Genomic DNA, 24189 nt, shown 5'->3' on the forward strand with positions numbered 1-24189 from the left:
TGTTGGTGGTCCATGAAATAGTCTATTTCCAAATTTCCTGGTGGTGCTGCTCAATATGAATAAGCCATTTAAAGATGATCCACATGGATTTGGAAGTTGTGCCAGTTAGCTGCAATGAAAAGCTACATTAATATCCATCTCATGGATTGACCGGGTTATGCCACTGACCATGATCATACAGGAAACCTAGCAAGTCTCAATTAGATCTGCACTAACATATGAGTTTCTTCCAAATAGGCCACAGAAAGTTTGGCCATACAGCTTCCTTTGTAGCCTATGTAGCATGCTGTCTGTTTAGACATTCAGTCTCTAGTTGAAGCAAATTTACCTTTGCCAAGAACTCAGGTTTGACAAGTTCAATCATTTCTATTCGATAAGAATGAGAATAAGCTGGTCTTCAAGAAAAGATCAAATTCAGCAAGTTGCACAACATTCATCATGTTGTACAGAATGTTGTACTCATAAATTAAAATGAACAGTAAAGAAATATGTTTTTTTGTTTTGTTTTTTTCAAGTTTACCGGCAAGACATGAGTGGTTGACCACAATATGTCCTCTTTGCCAAATGGTGGTTCTTCCAGAGAACTATTACAGTACTAAACCAATACTGTCGAGTCATTCTGTAATGACTTGGCTGAAAACAAGCACAAACTTTGATTCTAATTTATTGATTTCCTTTGTAGAATTCTTCTTACGCATATGCTTAGTTCTTGCTTTGGAAACATTAATAAAAAGCAAAATATGATAAACCGCAAGTAACAAAGGAGGAAGCAAAAGGCATTAAAATCAAGAAGTCCCATTACCGAAATATGTTATACAATCCCTCAAACTGCAAACAAGTCAGAAATTCATACAGGGGAAATGGTAATAAAACACCTAATTTTGTTTGATAATGACTCATAGTTGACGGGAATCTGAGTCTTGACTCTGTAGGAACTGGTCCAACATTGCAGAAAAATCTTTAGCACTACTTCACACATGTATCTTACTCAGCCCACTTGCCACTGACCTCATTCCAACAAAGGTTTACATATGCTATACATATGTTAGACTTGCTGACAAGTTCCAAGTTGTCCTTAACTGTAGACCCTGGACTAGTTAGGCTTTGTGAGATCATTAGACCATAAAGCTCAAGAGTTTTGTTCTCAAGGTGGGAATTTGCAAAGCTAATCTGTTACCATTATGAACAGGCTTATTTGTGATTAGTTGATAAGACATACAGTAGGAGGCATAAGTTTGTTCTTATTTTTTGTTCTTTTAAGAATATGATATGCATACCATACACTGTATTACTATCAGTATTATGAACTACATTATTCATAGTGATACATTTGCACAAACCTTTAATAATAAATTGATATAGGTGTTCTAAAAGAGTTTTTAGAGCTCATTATCAAAATAAATGAATGCTCCTGATATTTATTTAGGCATGAAGCGTTAAGCTCAGTTAAATGAATCAGCATGTGCTGAATAAGACTGAGAGGACAGAGAGACATATTCATGATTAATGTCACCAAGCTTCTATCATCTGGCACTACAGCGTTTACTGTAACGTATGAAAGCAAGTTTGAGTCACTTCTCGCTCATGGTGAGATAAAAAGGGCGACCATATGGAGACGGACAGACAGAAAGACAGGCAGACACAAACACACACTGTGGCGTCCAGCTCTTCTATTCTGCAGTAACAGCATGCTCCATATGTGCTCCATGGTGAGTCTCAGCAGGCTGTTAAACAATCCGGCATCCGTAAGTGAAATCCCAGACATATGAGATCTTGGGAAATATCTATTTTGTTCCTTTCTCTCCTCTGCCCTCTGCCTTTTATTATAACTACTCAATTATGACACAATCATAATTATCGATTATTTATCCTAACAACATGTCCTAACCAGACATGACGTGACAGAATCACTCAAATATCACAGCCAGAATTCAGAAACGCATTGCATTTCCAATGAAATTAATTCGTTTATAATCAAACTCAAAAATACTGAGTGGCTGATACCATCTTTGTCATGAATTTTTTTTTTCCACAGTTTTAACTTAAGTTTGCTTTGATTTGTTGAGGTTAACTATCTGTTGTTGCTTTCAATATGGCTATAAATGTCACGCAATATGATTGTAAACATTCAAAGTTTAAGGGCCAAAATATTCATTCCCAGTGCATGTTTTTCCATCGTTTTTAAATGAGAGACATCTTGTGTTTCTCACAGCTGGAGGAAGAAGTGTTTGTTTCATTAATATAGGAGGACGTCAAGGTTTCTGTTATTTCGATTATTTGCATTAGCATTTTTGGCATCAACCATACCCCAGTAACCAACAATAATTATTTCTGGATTAAAGTAAAGTACAGAGACGTGTTGGGATCAAATATTGACAGGAAGCATTAGTGCATGCGTGTGCGATTGACTTGAGGACATTGTGTAAAGAGCTCAGAGAGAAGTGTGTGAACAGTGTTTCAAAGGCCTTTCTCATACAGGGGCTTTATTTGAAGCTGGCAGGCCTTGCGCGCCACACATCAAAGATGCACTTGTTAAGAGAGAGAGACTGATTAACAAACTGATGCAGAGAGCCAGACCACAGCAAAACTATTCAATAGCTGGATTCAAATGGACACACATAAGACCCTCTCACTCTCTGACACAACACACTCAATCACTTTATAGAGAAGCCCTGTCAGCAAAATACACAAATAGGGAATTGCTTAGATGTAGTGATGCAACAAAGTCAAAATTCTGGACACACTGGGCTGAAAATTGAAGCAAAAAAATAATTATATGAAGTTAGACTTTTGTTTGAATAACTTAGCAAATTCTAGGATCAACATTTACAATTTTTTATTATATTTGTTAAATATTGCTCAAGTAAATTATTTATGTTTGGCTTATATAAGCATTTGTACCCTAAAAAGTGCATAACAAATATTTTTATTAACTTTTTATTTAAAAAGATTGATTGATTGTACAGATTGATTGATTTACTGATTTTATTTATTTATTTAAAACAGTAAAACAAATAAAAATTGTAAAATAAAAATGTAGGCTAACTAAAACAGTAAAAACATTTAAATTGTTACAAAACATTCTATTTGAATTTAATGCTTTCTTTTAAACTTTCTAGTCATCAAAGAATCCTAAAAAAAAATACTGTACTGTTTCCGCAAAATTTTGCAGTACAGCTGATAAACAAACGTACAACATATTAGAATGATTTATGAAATATAATGTGACACTGAGGAAAACCATTACAGAAATTCCATTTTTAAATATATCAATACATATATACAATTTTTAGTTGTATTAATACTTCACAGTATTGTTGTTTTTACTGTATTTTTGATCAAGTAAATGCAACCTTGGTGAGCATAAGAGAGTTTCAAAAACATAAACAACTTAAAAACTAATGTTTTCAAACGTTTAATCACATCCAAAATAAAGTGTGTCTGTGTGGAAAGGTCTTTAGCAACAAAAGTTCCCTGACTTTTCAACTGCGACCTGATTTCATTTTGAATATCGATTAATCAACAAAATAATTAACAGATGAACAGATTATCAGAATGGTAGTTAGTTGCAGCTCTAAACTTGTTTTTTTTTTAATACAATAAATGTCCCATACAAAATCTACAACATCTCTCTAATCAAAAGCACCAAATGCACTAATTTAGTACTTGCTTCCTCTAATAAAACCCAACAAAAAGAAGAACAAGCTTCTGAATGTGAGCTCATATAAGCTGTGGCACGGGCATTAACAGGAAGTGTGAGCTGTTTGACTATTCTTTGATATTTTAATGATGCTCAACTGTTACCACTGATATCAATCATCAATCTCTCGGGTACATCAAGGTCAATTAAACATGTCTCATAACATGAGTTTTGTCAGTATGCTGTCCATCTAGTACACTCACCCTCGAGACGGATGCCCTCCCTCTGAACGGTGTAGCTCAGCACGGCAAAAGGGGCCACGGGTGATTTGGCTATGATGATCTAAAGACGAAACAAGAAGAGATTCAAAATGAGTAAGAGAAGGGCTCTGTGTCACTTCATAGCCACAACACCAATACAAGGCCAACATTTAATAGCTAATTATTAGGGTGCACAGTGGATTCAATATTACAATATCTTAATATAATAATATTTTTTATGAATATTGATATATATTGTATGGAAACTGTTTCCGCCACTAAATAAAAAATAAAACAAGGTAATTGCGACTTTTCTCACAATCTCACAATTCTGACTTTTTTTCTTCTCGGAATTGCGAGTTTTAATTCTGACTATATAACACACAATTTTAACTTTATAACATGCAATTTTGACTTTATAACTTGCAACTGTGAGTTTATATCATGCAATTCTGACTTTATAACACGCAATTTTGACTTTATAACTTGCAACTGCAATTTTATATCATGCAATTCTGACTTTATAACACGCAATTTTGACTTTATAACTTGCAACTGTGAGTTTATATCATGCAATTATAACTTTAAAAATATATCATGCAATTCTGACTTTATAACACACAATTCTGACTGTATAACTCGCAATTGCGTTATAAAGTCAGAATTTGCAATATTGCAACTGCAATTTTATATCATGCAATTCTGACTTTATAACACACAATTTTGACTTTATAACACAATTTTGACTTTATAACTTGCAACTGCGAGTTTATATCATGCAATTTTGACTTTATAACACACAATTTTGACTTTATAACTCGCAAGTGCGTTATAAAGTCAGAACTGCAAGATATAAACTCACAATTCAGAGAAAAAAGTCATAACATAGACATAAAAAGCCGCAATTACCTCAGAGCCCTTCATAATTCAGTTTCCTAAACGCTCTCACAAAATATTCCATTTTGTAAAAATTTGATACCATGAAAAAAAATTACAAAATCTATTTTAATATATTTTAAAATGTAATTTATTCTTGTTATGTGCAAAGCAAAAATTTGGCTAATATGATACTTTTGAAAGAAGAATAAGTCTCTCACCAGGACTGCATTTATGTTATCAAAAAATAGTAATTTTGTGAAATATTACGGCAATTTAGAATTGAGTTAATATATTTTAAAATGAAATTTGTTTCTGTGATGGTAAAGCTGAATTTTCAGCATCATTATAGTCTTCGGTGTCACATGATCGTTCATCATTGTAATATGCTGATTTGCTGCTCAAGATATATTTTCATTTCATTCATTTTTTGTGGAAACTGTTATTCTTTTTTAATTTTTTTATTTTTTTGAGGATGAATAAAATCTTTAAAAAGACATTTATTTTTAAAATATTTTTGTAAAAAATGATCAAATTAATGCAAACCTGAATAGAAGTAAAAAAAAAAAAAAAAAAAAAAAAAAACGGACCTAAACTTTTTTGAACAGTAGTGTACACAAACACACACCAAATTAGGGTAATTTTTTTGTATTTTTTTTTAAAAAGGGTTTTCAAAGATAATGTATTCTTTATTTAGATTTTTTTAATTTTTTTATTTTTGAATTAATTAATTAATTAATTACCACTACATTTATATAAAAGTCAGGAGACATCTGACTTCCCCCTACTTATATTTTATTTACTCATTTATAATAATAATAATAAACAGTAATAATAATTTAGTAGACTAAATTAACAACCCTAATACTCGGATTTCATTTTTTTACATGACTGAACTCTTTCCCCCTTGCAACAAATAAAGGCATTTATGTGGCTGCTACGTCAATGAGCATAAAAGCAAGCAAAGGATCCTGGAAAACCGCCTGCAGGAAAGCAGCAGCACTGAGTTACCAGACTCAACAGAGAATGCAGGCTACCTGTGTCACTGCCTATTAGAGATTCCTGAGAATCTACATAACTCTTTTAGTCATCTAATATCGAAACCCTGCACTGGGGTGTGGCATGTTCAAAATGAGACACCTTAGTAAAAAACTTACTCATCAAAACTCAAAAGAGGAAACAGGCACGAGGTGAAGGGCGCAACTTTCTGCTAACTGTTGCATAAACACTCATCAGAAATGATTCAGACTCCCAAAGAAAAATAAGTTGTGTGACTTCTGCTTAATATGACTGAAGTATTCCTTAAGACTTCATTAAACGCATTTCTGTCTCAAGTTAACCATCCACAGACAGCAAGCCTTGCTCTAGGCTTATTTGTAAATAAAATTGGCTGAGAAGCAGGGAGTTTCTGAGGTTTTATTTTGCCAGATCCACTGAACCGCACAAAAGAGCCAGGCCCCATTGCTTTCCTTGTGTACAAGCAGTTTTGGACCACTGCCTCCCTATCAGCGTGCCTTTCTTTAGGTGGGAGCTCAGTCAGAAAAGAGAAAAACAAAGTCCTCAGGGCTCTGAAGGTGTAGGGGCAATGAGGTATGCCATCATTTGACAGGATGAAAACAAGTAGGGCAGGCCTAAACAATGAGAGGACTGCTGGAGTAAGACATTTTCCTTCTTTTTAAGCTTGTCTACAAGATGAATCCTCCAGGCGAGTGCAGTTTTATTCCCTGTGTTTTCATACTTCCTGTTGGAACAGGACGTTTAGGTGGGACATACTGAAGATACTGTTCTTTAAAAAAAAAAAAAAAGAATAATAAAATAACAGCAGAATCATGATTTGTGAGTTGCTAGTCAGTTTCAGGTAGTAAGAGGAGGGACATTATCATTCTAGAGAGAATCTGATTGGACAAAAAATGCTGCAAGATGATGTCATCAATACTGTTGGTCCCTTTTCCCGCGAGAGAAAAACTGTATATTTGTATTGTGCATATCTACTAACGTTTTTTTTTGTCACCTGGTTAGGTGGGTTTTTTTTGGTAGTTTTTCGCGTTGTTTACCTGTCTCTGTTCTGTGTCCTCGTACTGGACAATGAGCGCATTAACACAATGACTCCATGTGTTTCCCAGCGCGGCTGTCACAAACAGAGTCCTCCTCCGTAGACACTGAAGGTCCAAACAAAAATTCTAAAATACCTATAGGATACATAACATTTTTATTCACAGTGACCAAGTAATTATTAAAAAAAAGAAAGAAAGCTAAAATCTTACTGACCCAAACTTTTGAATGGTGCAGTAGTGTATATTAAATTCGAAAATATGTTTTCATAATCAGAAATAAATATTCATGACTGGAACTTTTTCTCATTTCACCCGCCACTGGGAGGTTAACTGTGGTCCACATCAAAACCTACATACATCAACACATTTTTGAGCTTTAAGGACTGAGTGTAGAGCAGAGCAGATGATAAGCCTGAGAAACAATGGAAACGCTTCTTTAGGTCAAACATCTGAGGATGTTACCAATGTATAGACAACACTCATCAGGGTCTTCTTCCAGCTGCTATATAAACACACCTGTGTGTTTTTATTCGCCTGCTGTGCCAGTCAGGGCCTCTGAGGTCACGGTCTGAGAGTCTCACGACTCTCATGACTCTTTGTTGTGTAACATTTAAGCACCATGCTGTAATCTGACAATACCATTCAAAACTGTCACATCAGCAGCAACTCTCACTTCCTCAAAAAATATTTCCTGTGGAAAGTGGAGTGCGGGAAAAACCTGAACAGGCTGGCACGGCATGTCAGTGAACTGGATGCCTGGAAGGCCCCTCCTCTGAAAAAACAACATCCTTAAAAAAAACCTAAAAAAATCTGGAAACAATAGGCAACCACTTTACAGCTCCAGATTGGTTTTGAGCTCTGTTTCACATTAACAGATAAAAAGGACTACTTTACCAAACAGTGCCACTTTTCACACAGAATTTCACCACAAAAATCACACTTTATATACTAAACACACGCAATCCTGCAATGTTTGCGTATATTCTCTATTCATCAAATAAGTCATAAAATGAAAATATGGTTATAACCTTTTAACTTTTTATAACTCTCTGGTAAACTTCATTCTTATTGGTGAATCATTTCATACTTAATTCTGTGTAACTCAAACTGGCACATCTTTAAAGAGATAGTTTAGCCAAAAATGAAAATTCTGTCATCATTTACTCACCCTCGTGTTGTTCCAAATCTGTAAGACTTAACCCTTTACCCAGAGTTAAGTGATACAGGTATGTGCTGCATTTTTTTTTTTTTTTTTTTTTTTGGCAAGTAGCTGCATAAGATGCAAATGCTAATGTACAGTCAACCAGTCATTATTGCAAAATAAACACATGCATGAATCCAGATGTGTGTGTAAATGAGTGCATTATAGTGACTCAGGCCTGAAAACCGTGTGCAAATAAACAGCACTATCAGCAGGCACAACTCATTCTGATGTCTGAAAGAAACGCAGACTAATGAGCATGCGTCTTAAAGCAAGTTCATGGTAATAAGGTTGGAGAGGACCAGACTAAACAAATGTGACGCCCTGTTAAGACCCAGCTTCTTAAATCAATGCTCTGGGTTCCAGAACAATCCGCCTACACTCTCCGATCCCAACAGAAGCGATGGGTGCTTTCCCACACTGCGTGACAACAGGACTATTCACAGACTTCTATCAGCTGTCTTTTTAATAACCCACAAATCAGTTATTATAGGATCCGATTCTTGTTTGCACCAAATTCAGCATGTCCAAAGATTTTTATTGATGGATTGTCAAACAGGGGAATGGGAAAGTTGTTGACTTGGACTGGATGTAGACAAGGTGTCTCTCATGTTGTGATGTAGTTTCAAAGATAATGCGGTTACACAATTTGGAGAGTTTCTTTGGTTTGAAAGCCTGTAGTGTTTGGCAACTGAATCGTGCCAATAATCATGCAGACGTGCAGTTTTTCCAACATCTTCTCTCTTATACTCTCCATCAACTGGGAAAATATTTGTGAATGTCTCATTGATGTTGTAAAGCTCACTTGCTGACTTGTTTAATACATACTTAACTTCTCCTTAGTCACGAGTAGAATGTGCAAAACTCAGTGGATTGTCTGAAGGACTAATCGGTTTTAAGGAGGCCTATGTAATCACACTGATTTAAGGTCAGATCCAGCACACATTGATCAGATTGTGTTTTTCCGGGGGCAATCACAGAGGATACTTTTTTGTGTTTAAAAGCTGCTTTAAACTTTGCACAATCGTCAATTTGCATTGGATAAGAGGTAGAAAGAATCATTACTTAGTATTTGTGTATTGCACTCATGTCAAAACCCTTGCCTAGTTCATAATCTAGTTCTGTTCCTGATTGCAAAAGGGATACTTGTATATGCCAGGATAGGACACACTGTATAAAAATGGCAATTTACAAAAAAACTAAACATGCTGATGTAAAACATGTTTACACAAGTTACTTTATCTTATATGGTACATGAAGAAAACAAAAATAACGACTTTATTTAACAATCCGTCTAGTCTGTCTCTCCGCATCACCATAGTGCCATTTTGGAGAATATCCGCTGAACGCAAGCAGTGTACGCTCTTCTGTGTCAGCCGTGCCACATGGCTGCACTGTTTTTGTTCAAATCAAAACAATAAATACATACATGTAGAAAATGTATCCTTGTGCCGAAGGGACACAGAGGAGACGAATTGTTGAGTAAAGTCGTTATTTTTGTTTTCTTCACATACAAAAAGTATTGTCGTCGCTTCATTATGTTACGGTTGAACCACTGATGGCAGATGAACTATTCTGATGATGCTTTTCATACTTTTCTGGACCTTGACAGTGTAAGTTACTTGGCAGTCTATGGGACAGTCACAAGCCTCCCGGTTGTCATCCAAAATATCTTAAATTGTGTTCCAAACACGAACGAAGCTTTTAGGGGTTTGGAATGACATGGGGGTAAGTGATTAATGACAACATTTTCATTTTGGGGTGGAGTATCCCTTTAATTAACTACTCAATATAGAAAAACACATTTTTCAATAACTGGCTGTCTGAGAACCAATAAAACTGTCTTAATCAGTTCCTCTTGGCTACACAGTACAACAACAGCTTGAAAAGCAGAAATCCTTATTTGAGGTGCTAACAGACATGTAAGTTGCAATCAGTATTTCTAAACTAATTTTAAATTATTATGCAAATGATAATAATTTTTCTTTCATCATTTCTTCACACTTAAGTAGCTACAAAAGTAATTATGGCTTTCTTTTGTGAAGCACAAAAAACAGAGACTCTGAACTAGGGGTGTTGCAACAACATCTGTGATATTTTTCAGTTCAAAATTTCTATAGATTTTGTAATTCTAAAGTAAACATGAATCATGGCATTGAATTTGGTTATCACGACATTTTTCTTTTCAATATTTCTAGTTATTGCAATAATATTGTTAAAGTGAATCATAGCATTGGATTTTGTAATCATAGGGTTTTTTTTTTTAATCTTTAGATATCATTATAATATTATTACTGTCATGCAGAGCATAAGTCTCATTCAGAGACTTAGTTATCCTACCTTTTTCTTCTCAAAATACTTATAGATACTGTTATGATACTGTTAATGTGAATCATAGCATTGAAATTTGAAATCATGCCATTTTCTTTTAATATTTCTATAGATATCCTAATAATATTATTGTTAATGTGAATTATAGTGTGGGTTTAGTTATCATGAATTTTCCTTTTCTTGTTTTTTTTTTTTTCGTGAATTAACTTGACTTTGTTATGGCATTTTTCTTTTTTTATTTATAAATAATATAAACTTATTTTCCAAAAAAATAATAAAAAATATGTTAAAAAAACAGCATCATAAATGTAGTCCATATTGACTTTTTAAGCTTCATTTCAAGTCTTTTGAATCATGGCATCTTTGTGCGATATCATAATTGAATAGACACAAAATTTGAGTAGCTTTTTGTGAAAAATTCACAAAAAGCTTTTACTTGATTTCATTTCATTCTCACTTGTGCACATTCAAACAATGCATGGGTAAGAGAAAGATACAGAGAGTAAGTGAGTGGGAGAAAGAGTTACCGGTAACCCCACCTTGCCGAGTGGAACAGTGGGACGTAAAGAAAGAGGTGTCCGGGGGTACAGTTACAGGACAGGAACATGTGCCTGTTAGACAACACAAGAACAGAGCTTGTATCTCTTTCCTCAAAGCTTTGCCCCCAAACAAGACTTTTTTTTCACTGTACACCTGGACGTTTGCTGGAGGATCCATGCACTGGTCCATATATAGAGTGACAGAAGACACAGGTCACTGCACAGCCATGGAATCAGAGAAGTCGTGGGATTCACAGAAGGCCCAGACAGGTTTTTTGAGTGAGAGGATTGCGGTTTCAGCCCCCTGGTTATCGTCATACTATCTTCATCAAGATCAAGCATGTATAATTCCAAAGAACCTACAACAGCTGCTTGTTTGGAAGGTCATGTCTGACGCTCATTTGTCCCACATACCATCTAGGAATGGCTCGGAACGATGGCTTCCATCAACCAGATCAGAGAACAGCTCATCAGGGAGGGATGAAACAGAAGAGCCTCTTGACGGGAATTTCTGGTCTAATTTATCACCATTGAATCCCTTTTACACAAAAACTTCAGACTCCAGCAGACGATGGAAGCCTCTTCCTACCATCTGCCTGATTCCTCTGAGGACAGTGAACCTTCTCGCCCACATGTGTGGTGATCTGGTTCGTTAAAACCACCTGAGGGAGACAGAAGGGAAACATCTGTACTTGAGTTCAGTCCAGTTTGAAGGGATCACACAAAGATCAGACACTGAATTTATCATCACAATGCTTAACAACAGTTGACATCACTCATTACATAATGGGGTCATGTGAGTAAAGAACAGGAAAACAAACACTAAAAAAAATCCTATTCAGCATAATTAACTGCACAACAAATTGCAACACACAGTACAACAAAAGAAAAACCTAAATTAAAAAATATAAGAAATACATATGGAAATAGATTTTTAATAACTGATAAACCTTTAAAAACAGACCTGTTGTGAGCTCTGAGGCTGTTAATCAATTGTCGTGCCCATCTTTTCGCATTAATTCCACATAAATTTAACGTAATCATGTCTAATAGCAGAATTCAGGATGAAAAACTAGATTACCCATGATGCTGTACAGAAAATTCAATCAATCAGAGAGTCGCAGCAAGCAGAGTGCGCTAAAAGAGATATTTAGCTCCGCCCACTCACATGAAACACCACAATATATATATATATATATATATATAAAAAAAAAAAAAATTTTATATATATATTTTTTTTTTTTTTATTTTTATTTTTTGTGAAATGTGTGATTTATAGAAGCTTTTCTGATAGAGCTCTTCCAGAAATATGCACAAGGGCCAGGCAAGGGACTGTTGCTTACAACATGATCTATTTTAACTATATTAATTATGGTGTTAATTAAAATATAGCAGTATGTCATTCACAGTACTTAGGCTTGCACTGAAAAAGACAAGACGATAGAGTGAAGATAGTTGTATCTAGGTCGATGTTCTGATCTGATAAAACACTTGCACTGGGTATCGAACACAGCTCTTACTCAAAAACACACAAATAAAAACAATCAGCTAAAACAGTTCAACATTCCTTTATATGCGTATGCTTGGGAGAACAAACTTAATAACCTCATTACGGTTTGGCTCCAGGTGCTAAAGTGTAGGTTTTATTTTGGAAACCTAATGGGTTGACCTATTTTATGGTTATGAGCTTTTATGTGTCTGAGGGGGGCTATAACATAGTTATCTACCTCTAGGAGTTATCTAGCATGAGGTTTCATGTCGAGGCCCATTTCTACTGCTGTGGAAAGCTGTATTAAAACTCACTTGTGGCCACTGGCAGTGTCAAGCAGACATTTACTGCACTGATTTAAAACAGAAAAGCTATCTTTAAAATGAGCCTGGCTGGAGAGGGACCACAGGCAAACTGCACATCAGATTAGTTTGGGGTTACAGCCTGGGATGTCCTCTGAGAACACACAAGTACTTATTTTGAAATAAGGGAATGCCCAGTATTTTGTTGTAGCACACTTATATTTAAACTTGATCCCAATGTCAACAAAGAACAAAAATAGTCAATAAAACAATCATCCTAATTTGCCATAAGAAGCTATAAGCATGATCTGTAACGGCATTTGTAATGCAACCCATATTAAATTATTGTTTGTCGATACAACAGAGTCCACACTAAAGTCTGGAAATCAGGAATTCAAAATCAAATTTGAGAAATACTGTAAATAAGTTATACTGCTGTCATTAAAGCAAAAGGGAGGCATGCAAAATAACTGTTAACTGCTTCTATTTTTGCCTTTTCAGCAGCTTATACCATAATAATCATGATTTATTCATTCATTTTTTTTAAAAGTACTGATTATGAATTTGTTTTAAATAAAAAAAAACTGGAAAATATAAGCAGTTAGCAAATTTACATACATTTTTCAGTATTTTATGTTTGTCTACAATAATATTTATATATATTCATTTATATATATATATATATATATATATATATATATATATATATATATATATATATATATATATATATTATTTGCTGGGAATATGAAACAGAATAGAAAAAAAGTCAATAATTAATCTCTATAATAACAATACTTTAAAAATATAATTTGCTGAAAATGTTTATTAAATAAAAACTAAAATAAATAAAATTACAAAAGCAAACAAACAAATTAACATGAATTTCTTAGTATTTTATTTTTCTCTGTAACAACAACAGTAGTAATAACAATAATAAGCATTTAAATATTTAATTATTTGTTGGAAAAGGTGTATTAAACAGAAAGAAAAAAATAAATAAATATAAAAACAATTAACCTGAATTGCTTTATTATTTTATATGCTCTTATATTTAATAATCATTAAAATTTTAATGATTAAAATATAATTTGCTCAAAATACGAATTCAATTTAAAAATAAAAAAAAAAATAAATAAATGGACCCCACTGTATGTTTTCATTTGTGCTAGTGGATAAAAAGAGTACAGATCAAACCCTGATCCAGGATCAGCCCTCAAGCTGTCACACTCTTCACAAGCAGGAAGCGGAAAACCATATTCCAGTGCAATCCTACCTTTCCTCTTCAAGATAAACGTGCTGGTGATGCGGGAGGTGAGTAAAGACGTCACGTGTGTATCTAGTGCGGAAATTCCCGAGATCAGATATCATGGAAAAGGAGAAGGCTTGATCGGTCCGTGTACGTTTTGATAGTTTGTTTTTTCGTTTGAAACACAAAACAAAATAACGAGAAACCACCTGTTTTTCGTTTGTCGTTTCAAACCAAAAACAAAGAAACGGTAAAAACAGAGCCGTTCTCCCGGTTTTGGTTCTGAATCCAAAAACGAAAATGACAAAACCAAAATCAAATAACGGTCCGATTTTGGTTTTTTGAAATTCCTTTTTCCATTTTTTCGTTTGAAGATCTACATTGAAATACAGACAGGTTGGCCACGTGACCCGGAAGTAATAGTAAATATGGCCTATCGAAATAAAAGCCAGTGGTAGTCTGTGAGATTTAGAACAAGAATCTGGTGGATTTTGCTAAAAACAATTGATTTTATTATGTTTTGGTGTTTTTTTTTTTTTTTTTTTTTTTTTTTTTTTTTTTTTTTTTTTTAAGTCTGCCGACACCAAGCGCATAGCTACACCTTGAGCCTACGCAACTTCGTGTCCCAGCATGTACAATCGGCTGCCCCCGCGGCGTCTGCGGCTTATTCGCATCGGCGTGTGTGTTAACCGGGCCGATTGTGGCCCGCAGCTCGCTCTAGCACATGCATTTTTGTTACGGCTGTAAAGCACTGGGCCCTCACCATAAAACCCGGCTCCGATCTGGACCACTTCTGGAAATGACTCGGCTTAGGTTAAATCAAGGATGGTTTTTAATGAGCAATAATAACATTAAAAATATTTTTAAATTGACGTAAATTCCTGACCGTAATCTGATAATGAAGGACATCGACTATATTGTCAAAACAAAATATATGCGGTAAATAATAATTAAATAGTGTTGTTTTTGCACAGAGCATTCTTTAATATTTATACCATAGCAAAAAATATTTAGTCGTCATGAAAATCATTCTTTACATGTATGTATTTTAAACATGCATTCGCGCTTAAGATGACATAGACGCGCAATAGGCTATATTTTTAAGCGTAGATGGTGCGACCATGGGCGCGACCGCACTTCTCAGAAGCACAGATTGCGCAGAGATTGCGTGACAGCGGTAGGCTATTATACTGAGGCAGCTTTGAAAAGCTGTCTATGGAAAAGCTACAGAAAAGAGTTTGGGCCCATGGTGGGTCTATCATTGGATACCGCCTGATGAATTTTGTTTTTCTCTAGTACCTCATATTCATTCACGTATAATAGTCTTCTTTGAAATGTGTACCTTGAAATGTTTTGTATCCATTCCAGATTGATTTTAAAGGCTAGTTGTTGTCAGCAATTACTAGGCATATTGGCAATGATAAGCAGAATAGCCTATACTTAACAACTGCCATCATTATTTGATACAAGACCACACTATGAGAACACCTAAAGTTTTCATAATATTTATGGAATATAATTTATGGAATTCTACTTTTACATACATTTTTCAGATAAAGTTCATGTAAGCATAGTGATGCACAGTTCACTTCTCCATCATCTATTGTGATATCTGTCATTGCACAGTCCAAATGATATATTGAGCTGCAGTCAGAGGGACTGAAAGCAAACAAAAGTTGAATGCTTATGCTGATTAAGACACACAGACTAGGTGTACAGACACATTCTCATTTCTTAATTTTATGCCATTCTAAAACATTTTTATGTTAACATTGAAATATAAAGACAGTGCTGCAAGTCTGATCATAAGTAAGGACATTCAAAGTATGGACAGATGAGGTCACCACCAAGGAGAGCCTTGAGGATTATACATCATCAGTGTGACACGTTACATCAGCAAATGGTGGTGATCACCTGACTGGAAACATCACAAATTGCCATGGGATGTGCACGGCCCAGGACCGGAGGGCTCTGCAGCGGGAGATTAAAACTGCTCAGAAGATCACTGGTACCCAGAGCAAAAGGATATAAAAGGACAGTACCCACCCAGCCACAGCCTGTTCATCCTGCTGCCTTCTGGGAAGAGATATAGAAGTTTCTGCTGCCGCACCACCAACAGACTGCAGAGCAACTTTCCCCCCAAGCTATCAGACTCTTAAAACTATATAGTTCATCCTCAGCACTGCTCCACTGATCATAGTTATATTTCTGTTTACCATTTTTATAATTGCTTCTATATTAGCCTGATAACGTCTGCTATGTACCAGAAGGGAGTTACAAACCTCAATTTATACTATTATATATATTATATTGTGACAAAATATACCCACCTACCTTAAGAAGAATAAAGTGAATGTTTTGGGAAAGGCAGAGTCAAAAGTTATGACCTTAAAATGATTGAAATGTTGTGGAAGGATGAGGAAGCAAGCAGCAAGCAGCTCATGTGAGGAAACCCACCAACATCCAAGAGTTAAAGCTGTTCTGTACAGAGGAATGGGCAAAGAATTCGTTCCAAGTCAATAAGCAGGACGTATCAAAAGTTACTGGAAATGTTTTGTTGCAGTTATTGCTAATGTAATCAGTGTTGACAGCCTGTTTTTAGTAATGTAATTTGTTTTTGGGTTTTCTTTTGAGGACCTTGTAAAATGTTCTTACCTTAGGGCTTAACAAATGTTCTGCAGCCATTGATTGTACATGCAATGCCCTTGAAAAGCATGTATGTGCTATATAAGCATTCAAGACTTGTATGGATTCTCTTCACTTGCATGACACAATCGGAGTTTTGTATTTATATTAACTGGAATGTGTATAGAGAAGAAAGATTCACACAGTATATAGCACACTGGTAAATAATTCTTTTTGGCCAGATGGCCTACATTAGGATTAGGACATGTCTGATGTGAGTTTGTTGTCTGAGCTGCTATAAGAAGCTGATAGCAGTGTTATAATCAGGTTAAAACAGAAGCAGGTTTAACTCTGGGCTGGGTGAATGATGATGATGATAACTAGGCAAATAAAATCAAAAACAAAAAATAATGATGAACAACAATAAATACATCTGTATCAGTAATCTTGATTTAAAAACAGTTACCAAAGACACCATACAGTCAGTCATTTAAATACTGCCACCTGCTGGTAAAAAGGGGGAACAGTTTATCCATTACGGTGGAAACCACATTAAATATAAATTTAATTATATAATATAGCGCTAACAGTAACAACTCTGCACACACAATAAGTTCTTAGGTTTAACCTATATTACCAACTGTATTGAGCCAAACAAATGCGCTCATTAAACGTGACTGGTGATGTCTGGATAGGCACGATATTAAATAGCTGTAATAAACTACTGTTGCTAACATATTTATTCCGGTCCAGGTTTATATAAGGCTATTTATTAATTGATTTTTCTTCTTCTAACGTTATTCTGGTATAACATTAGCGCTGCATATTATGACCGTTCTAAAAGCTTGGCTTTTATTTTGATAGGCCATATTTACTATTACTTCCGGGTCACGTGGCCAACCTGTCTATTTCAATGTAGATCTTCAAACGAAAAAATGAAAAAGGAATTTCAAAAACCAAAATCGGACCGTTATTTGATTTTGGTTTTGTCATTTTTCGTTTTTTGGATTCAGAACCAAAAACGTGAGAACGGCTCTTTTTTTTTAAACCGTTTCTTTGTTTTTGATTTGAAACGACAAACGAAAAACTAGAGTTATTTTTCTAATTCATCCGGGCTCTCTCACGCCCTCTGGTGTTGTACTCATAGACTTGATGTGAATGGGCCTAGAGTGTTTTTCTAATTCATCCGGGCTCTCTCACGCCCTCTGGTGTTGTACTCATAGAGGTGACCTCAAATAGCACTGAAGCACATAACCGTAAATGTGTAGCGACACTTTGTGGTTGATTGTATGTACTACAAGTACAAATGCACACAATCATGTAAAGAGTCCTACTGGGATGCAGAACCCTTGCGAGAGGTACTTCAGTACAGCAGCTTCCTGGCCCTGTAAATTACTCCTGAACGTTAGATTTCCCGACAGCGACGTGTCAGACTCCTTCCTCACAACAGAGGCAACCGAATCCAAAATAAGGAGCCCTGCTCGACACGCAGTTATGTCCTCCTCCAGATGCTCCAGCCTGTGCAACAGCAATAAAACGCCCCACTAATGTGTGATTACAGCCTGGCATAACACCACACACTACCATCATCTCATTTATGTTCATTCATGCAATTATGCTATAGTCAAACCCACTTTAAATTCAAGATTTGTACAAATTTACATATTTGCATTTAGCAGATTAAAAAAAAAAAAATATCCAAAACGACTTTTTGGAATACATTTTAAAAAGTTTTTTTTTTTTAAGTATCCTTTTTTTTTTTTTTTTTTTTTTTTTTGAAGGAGGGCTCCATCCATATTATCTAAAAAATAATTGTTTTACTTTAATATAGTTTAAAATGTAATTTATTCCTGTGATGCAAAGCTGAATACTCCGTTCTTCAGTGTCACGTGATCCTTCAGAAAACATTCTAATATACTGATTTTGTGCTCAAGAAACATTTATTTTCATTATCAGTGTTGACATTGCTGTGTTCCTTTAATACTACTGTAAAAACATAAGTTGTTTTTTTTTAAAGAAAGAATATTTTTATTCAAGAAGGATCAATTAAATTGTTCAAAATTATTTTAACATATTTACATACTAGTTTCTAAAAATAAACAGCTTAATTTTTCTGTTTCATTTCATTTTTGTCATGATGGTGAAACATGGGAAAAAACGAAAACAAAATAAAAAGCTGTGGTTGTTGTCACTCCCAAAACTTTGCAGTGTGTACATGGCATATACGTAAAAACAAAACAAATAGTTACTATGTACTGTCAAGCCAAAAAAAAGCATCATAAAATTAGTCTGTAAAACTTATGCGCTATATTCTGGAAGTCTTTTGAAGCCAAAAGGGGGGTTGTACATTTATTTTTCTTGGTCACTCTTTATGAAAAAGTGGCAAATATTGATTTGATAATTGATCATGACACTGAAAGAAATGATATTTGGTAATTGATAGGGGATGCCTTGACTGTAATGATGATTGCATTAGTTGTGTTTGTAAAGGAGGTTATGGTTTAACTTAGCTGAAAATAAGTAATTAATCATATTTACCATAATTATTGTTTATTTTGGCTTAATTATATGCTTTGCTCTGAAACTCTTAATGTTTTGATAACCTTTGTGATCCTCCCAAGTTATTTTGTCATGCCTCGCTGTCAGCTCTGCCCTCCTGGCCTCAATATAATGGAAGTCTTTTTGTAATTTCCTCATTTAAATAATAAGAATAATCTTGGGAATTTTCTTGAAAAGAAACGTAATTTACACCTGCGTGGAGGAGACCGAAGGTGTGACAGGATTTGACAAATTTCTGGAAGAAAGAGAGATCATTGCATAAAAAGTCAAAAATAAAACTTCTAAAAGGAAAAAGTTTAGTTTTTAAAAGCATGTGGGAATAAAAAGTTCAAACACTCATATTTTTGAATAATAATAATAATAATAATAATAATAATAAAAACAAGCAATGAAGGTCACTAATTTAAATGAAAACCACATCTCACAATATTTTAGCATGATAAATCTGTGGGGGCCAAAGACTCAAAGTCCCTGTCCTCAAAAATACTCATTATGTCATTATGGCTTTTGAAAATAAAAATGCTTTTTTAGAGTGCGTAATGGGGAGACCAAATCAGATGACCAAGTCTCTGAGGACATATGATATTTAGAGATCGTTGTGATAAAATCAGCACCAGAAACATATTTATCATCTAAAATCAAATAAAACCCCAGATGACCCCTTTAAATGGAAAGACATATCAGCATACTGTTCCTTTGGTATAGAGAAACTCACTGACCTGTCTTCAGGCTCACAGACTGTAGGAGCCACCAGCATTTCACACTGCTCTCACGGCATCTGAAGTCTGACTGAGACAGACAGGAGGCCCATGTATGGACAAAGTATCGGGCCTGTCTTTCACTATCTCTGTACCTGATAGAGATAAGCACCCTGTCTGTTTATGACACTTGGTGACGGCCTGGTTAAAATAGACTGAGAGGAATGACTGCAGATAAATGCAGCCAATATATTTATATATATTTATATGTATATGTATGTATGTATGTATGTATTTCTATAAAGTATATATTTGGTGAAATATTTATTGCAACAGAACTACCAAAACATAATCATTTCAGTTATTAAATGTCCCTGTGGGAAAAAAAAGAAAAAAAAAAACTACAATGATTTCATCAGTTTAGAGTATACAGAAATATGACATGCAAGAGTTTTATAAAGCTTAAACATTCCCAACAAAAGATTTTGTGCTCAACATGATCCACCTGTTTTTGTCTAGAGTAAATAGCATTTGCTGTTCATTATCAGTGGTTCCTTCATTTGATGTACAACAGATAATGTTAGACAACGTGCTAAATCTTGCTAGGAACAAACTAAAGCTGCCTTCACATGCTATCGGAATTATCATAAATACGAGTTTCATAAGCGGAAACTGGACATGAACGGCCTTTCAAGTCGTTACTTCTGGGGAACTCTGAGATTATTTTGATACTCGAGATTCTGCGGGCCATAAACTTTAAAGGGGTCACACGATGCGATTTCAATTTTTCCTTTCTCTTTGAAGTGTTACAAGCTCTTGGTGCATAAAGAAGATCTGTAAAGTTGCAAAGACTTAAGTTTTAAATCCAAAGAGATATTCTTTATCAAAGTTAAGACTCTGGCACGCCTCCCTAAAACGGCTCATTCAAACATGCCCCCACATGTCTATGTCACGATGTGGAAATATTTGCATAATGCCGCCCAAATGTTAACGCAAAGAAAGAAGGCGTGGTTTCAGTAACCGCAGTTAGTGTTGAAGCAGCCATGTCAGGGAGATGCTGTGTGTGTATCTAGGCGAAAGCAAAAGCACTTTATTTGGCTTTCCGAAAGTAGATGCATTTAGGAATCTTTAAGATTACTTACAACAGAACAGCAACGCATTTTATGGACGATCGTTTCTTGAACCTATAGAGGAGGTTATTCAGACTCTGCTACGACAATCTGGCGCTTCTGAATCAGCTACTGTAAGCATGTTTTGTTATTAAAGTATTTGCTACTGACTGTTCAAATGCGGAGTTTTGCATGTTGTGTGTGTGTGTGTGTGTGTGTGTTCTGTGTGTGTGTGTGTGTTTGTGAGAGAGAGAGTGTGTGTGTGTGTGTCTGTCTGTCTGTGTGTGTGTGTGAGAGAGAGAGAGAGAGAGACAGGGTCACACAGTGGAGTCAGCTGTGTTAACTGTCCGTGGCTTGTGTACTGCTAACACATAGGAGCTTCATCACTGTGTCTGTCACACGACTCTGTTCCCCTTTCTGGCTTGAACTGATGGTAAAACTAAACACATTATTAACTGTCTTTACATTTATTTTGAAAGATGAAGCTCGCAATAATGGAAAGGGGCGTTGTCTTGTTGTTAAAGTAGTGCCTATTTCTATATACAGTATGAACAATCATATGAAGCATATTGTATGTTTTATAAACAGTGAAATAAGCATGTATTTGACCGAAGTTCCAGAATTGTCAGCAAGTTGTCTATCTTGCGAGGTGAATGTTTATGATTATCAACCAATGGAATATTACATTTTATTATTTCCAACAACAAAGCACTTGAATACTACACTTGAATTCGTAATCACGACTTCATTAATAAGAAAAAGGACATTTCTGATAGCACGTGAAGGCAGCATAACATGATAACAATGAGATAATCCTACAACATAATGCTAAAAAATGGTAACAACATGCTAATTATCCTAAAACATGCTAGCAAAATGCTAATCATGCTAGAAAAATGCTAGCAACATAATAATTCTACAAACATGTTAATAAAATGCTAACAACATGTTTGCAACATGCTAATCATGCTTAAACATGTTAACAACATGTTAATCATGTTAAAAAAAAACATGCTAGCAACATGTTAATTGTACTAAAAACATGCTAGCAACATGCTAACAACATCTTTTTAAACTTTTAAACTTCAAGCTTTTACAACTGCTTCAAACTTTCAGTCAAGGCTTTTTCAAGCCAACTTCTGAGTTTGTCCGCAAACTTTGCTCATCTAGTTTGTTCAGTTGTTATTCTAGTTCTGTAAACAGCACTGTAATGACATACAAGGGTCAACATGGATAAATGCAAACAGTTGCAAAGTGTCAGTGGCATTGGTATCTCACACATACAACATCCCCTTATCCTCTCTCTCTCTCTTTCTTTGGCTTCTATAAGAGGGTCAAAAACAATGGGTAGGCCTATGTCTGAGTTTTTTATTCATTCTTCAAATTAGGCCTTTTTTGCATATGTCCTGCTGTATAAAATATGCTATAGCCTTTGTGTGTGACCAATTATGTGGATTAAAAAAAATAAACTAAATAATTAATTCATTAAAATTAATTTAAACAACAAATTAATTTAAAATTGAAATAATAGCATTCTCATACTGTAATTCATGCTGGAATTAAATACAATTAAATACAAAAATCTGATTTAAAACATTGATTTATGACAAATAAATAGGGTAAAAAAGTATATGTAATTATTCAACAAAAAATGTATTTAAGTAATTGTGTAGGTCTGAGGCATATTTGTATGAAATTTGAAATTCAACATCGAATGCATCTTTTTACTGAAAATGTGTACAGACAGTCTGCCTCTGCTTGCATCCCTCCTATTGCACATTATAACTAATTTCATATAGTCCTATTATACATAAAGTTGGGGAAGTCGTGGTCTAATGGTTAGAGAGTTGGACTCATAATCCAAAGGTTACGGGTTCGAGTCTTGGGCCGGCAGGAGTTGTAGGTGGGGGGAGTGAATGTACAGCGCTCTCAATACCACGACTGAGGCACTGAACCCCCAACTGCTCCCCGGGCGCTGCAGCATAAATGGCCTCCAACATAAACAGCTGCCCACTCACCAATTTGTGTTCACACAATCTGTGTGTGTGCACTTTGGATGGGTTAAATGCAGAGCACGAATTCTGAGTATGGGTCACCATACCTGGCTGTATGTCATGTCACTTTCACTATTACATTATTGACATAAGATGTATTTCATCGATAGATAAGTAGTCTGTAATATTTATGATGTAAGTCTGTGAGTGAAAAGGCATTTGACAGACTGGTGCTAGTCCAACTAAAGGACAGCACTGGACCCTTACTGGACCCCCTGCAGTTTGCTTACTGAGCAAACAGGTATGTGGATGATGCAGTCAACATGGGACTGTATTATATCCTACAAAATCTGGACAAACTTGGGACTTTGTTTGTGGACTTCAGCTAGGCCTTCAACACTATCATTTCAAATCTCCTTGAGTCCAAATTAACTCAGCTCTCTGTGCCTACCTCCATCTGTTAGTGGATCACCAGCTTCATGACAGACAGGCAGCAGCTAGTGAGGCTGGCAATATCAGCACTGGTGTCCCCCAGGGAGGTGTGCTCTCCCCACTGCTCTTCTCCCTGTAAACACAAATGACTGCAGCTCTAAAGACCCCTCTGTCATGCTCCTGAAGTTCACAGACAACACCACACTTAACGGCCTCATCACAGCAAAATATCCAGTGTTGTTTTTATGGTGTTAATTTATCAGAGTTAAAAAGTGTTGATTCTGGTGTTGATTTGAATGGCATTAACACTTGCAGTGTAAGTCAGTGGTCAGAGTCAGTGTAATTACAGCGAGTTGACATAATGACACTGGTGATGAGTTGATCCAATTTCCGGTCCTTGAACATGATTTCCTTTTTGATTAATATATAACAGGTATAATATTTTATAACCATTTAAACGGACCAATTTTCATGTTTAGTTTACGTTTCTGTGATATGTGTAACTGTTTAATGAGTTCAATTAACGCAGCATCCATATTCTCATATCCATAGTCTCATAGGAACTATGCTTGAGGTATAGGGATTGTGTATGTTAACACTTTACAATAAGGTCTCATTTGTTAACATTAATGTGCAAACTAATAATTACTAACTTTAGTATTAGTTAAAAGCATAACTGTTTGTTCATTTTAGTACATAGTGCATTCATGTTAACAGATAAGACTTTTGATTTTTTATAATGTATAAGGAAATGTTGAGATAAACATTAACTAAGATTATTAAATGCTGTAGAAGTATTGTGCATTCTTAATCCATGTTAACTGATGAAAC

At 35.2% G+C, this 24189-nt stretch overlaps 1 long non-coding RNA gene across 3 annotated transcripts in view; it reads right to left on the minus strand.

The window, feature by feature from the left end:
* The window catches only part of LOC109070101, a 30239-nt gene extending 10295 nt beyond the window's left edge, over positions 1 to 19944 (minus strand). Inside the window, exons 1-4 of one of the 3 annotated variants that reach the window (XR_006162722.1) lie at positions 19845 to 19944; positions 10902 to 11563; positions 6831 to 6965; positions 3904 to 3982 (exon numbers count right to left, since the gene is read on the minus strand). This is a non-coding gene — a long non-coding RNA (uncharacterized LOC109070101). Of the gene's footprint in view, positions 1 to 3903; positions 3983 to 6830; positions 6966 to 10901; positions 11564 to 13968; positions 14438 to 19844 lie in introns of those variants that run through there. The other 2 variants (XR_006162720.1, XR_006162721.1) reach the window with 2 other exon arrangements.
* Between the last annotated feature and the right edge of the window lie 4245 nt (positions 19945 to 24189).

Source organism: Cyprinus carpio, chromosome A20, assembly GCF_018340385.1.
Source record: "Cyprinus carpio isolate SPL01 chromosome A20, ASM1834038v1, whole genome shotgun sequence".
Lineage (NCBI taxonomy): Eukaryota > Metazoa > Chordata > Actinopteri > Cypriniformes > Cyprinidae > Cyprinus > Cyprinus carpio.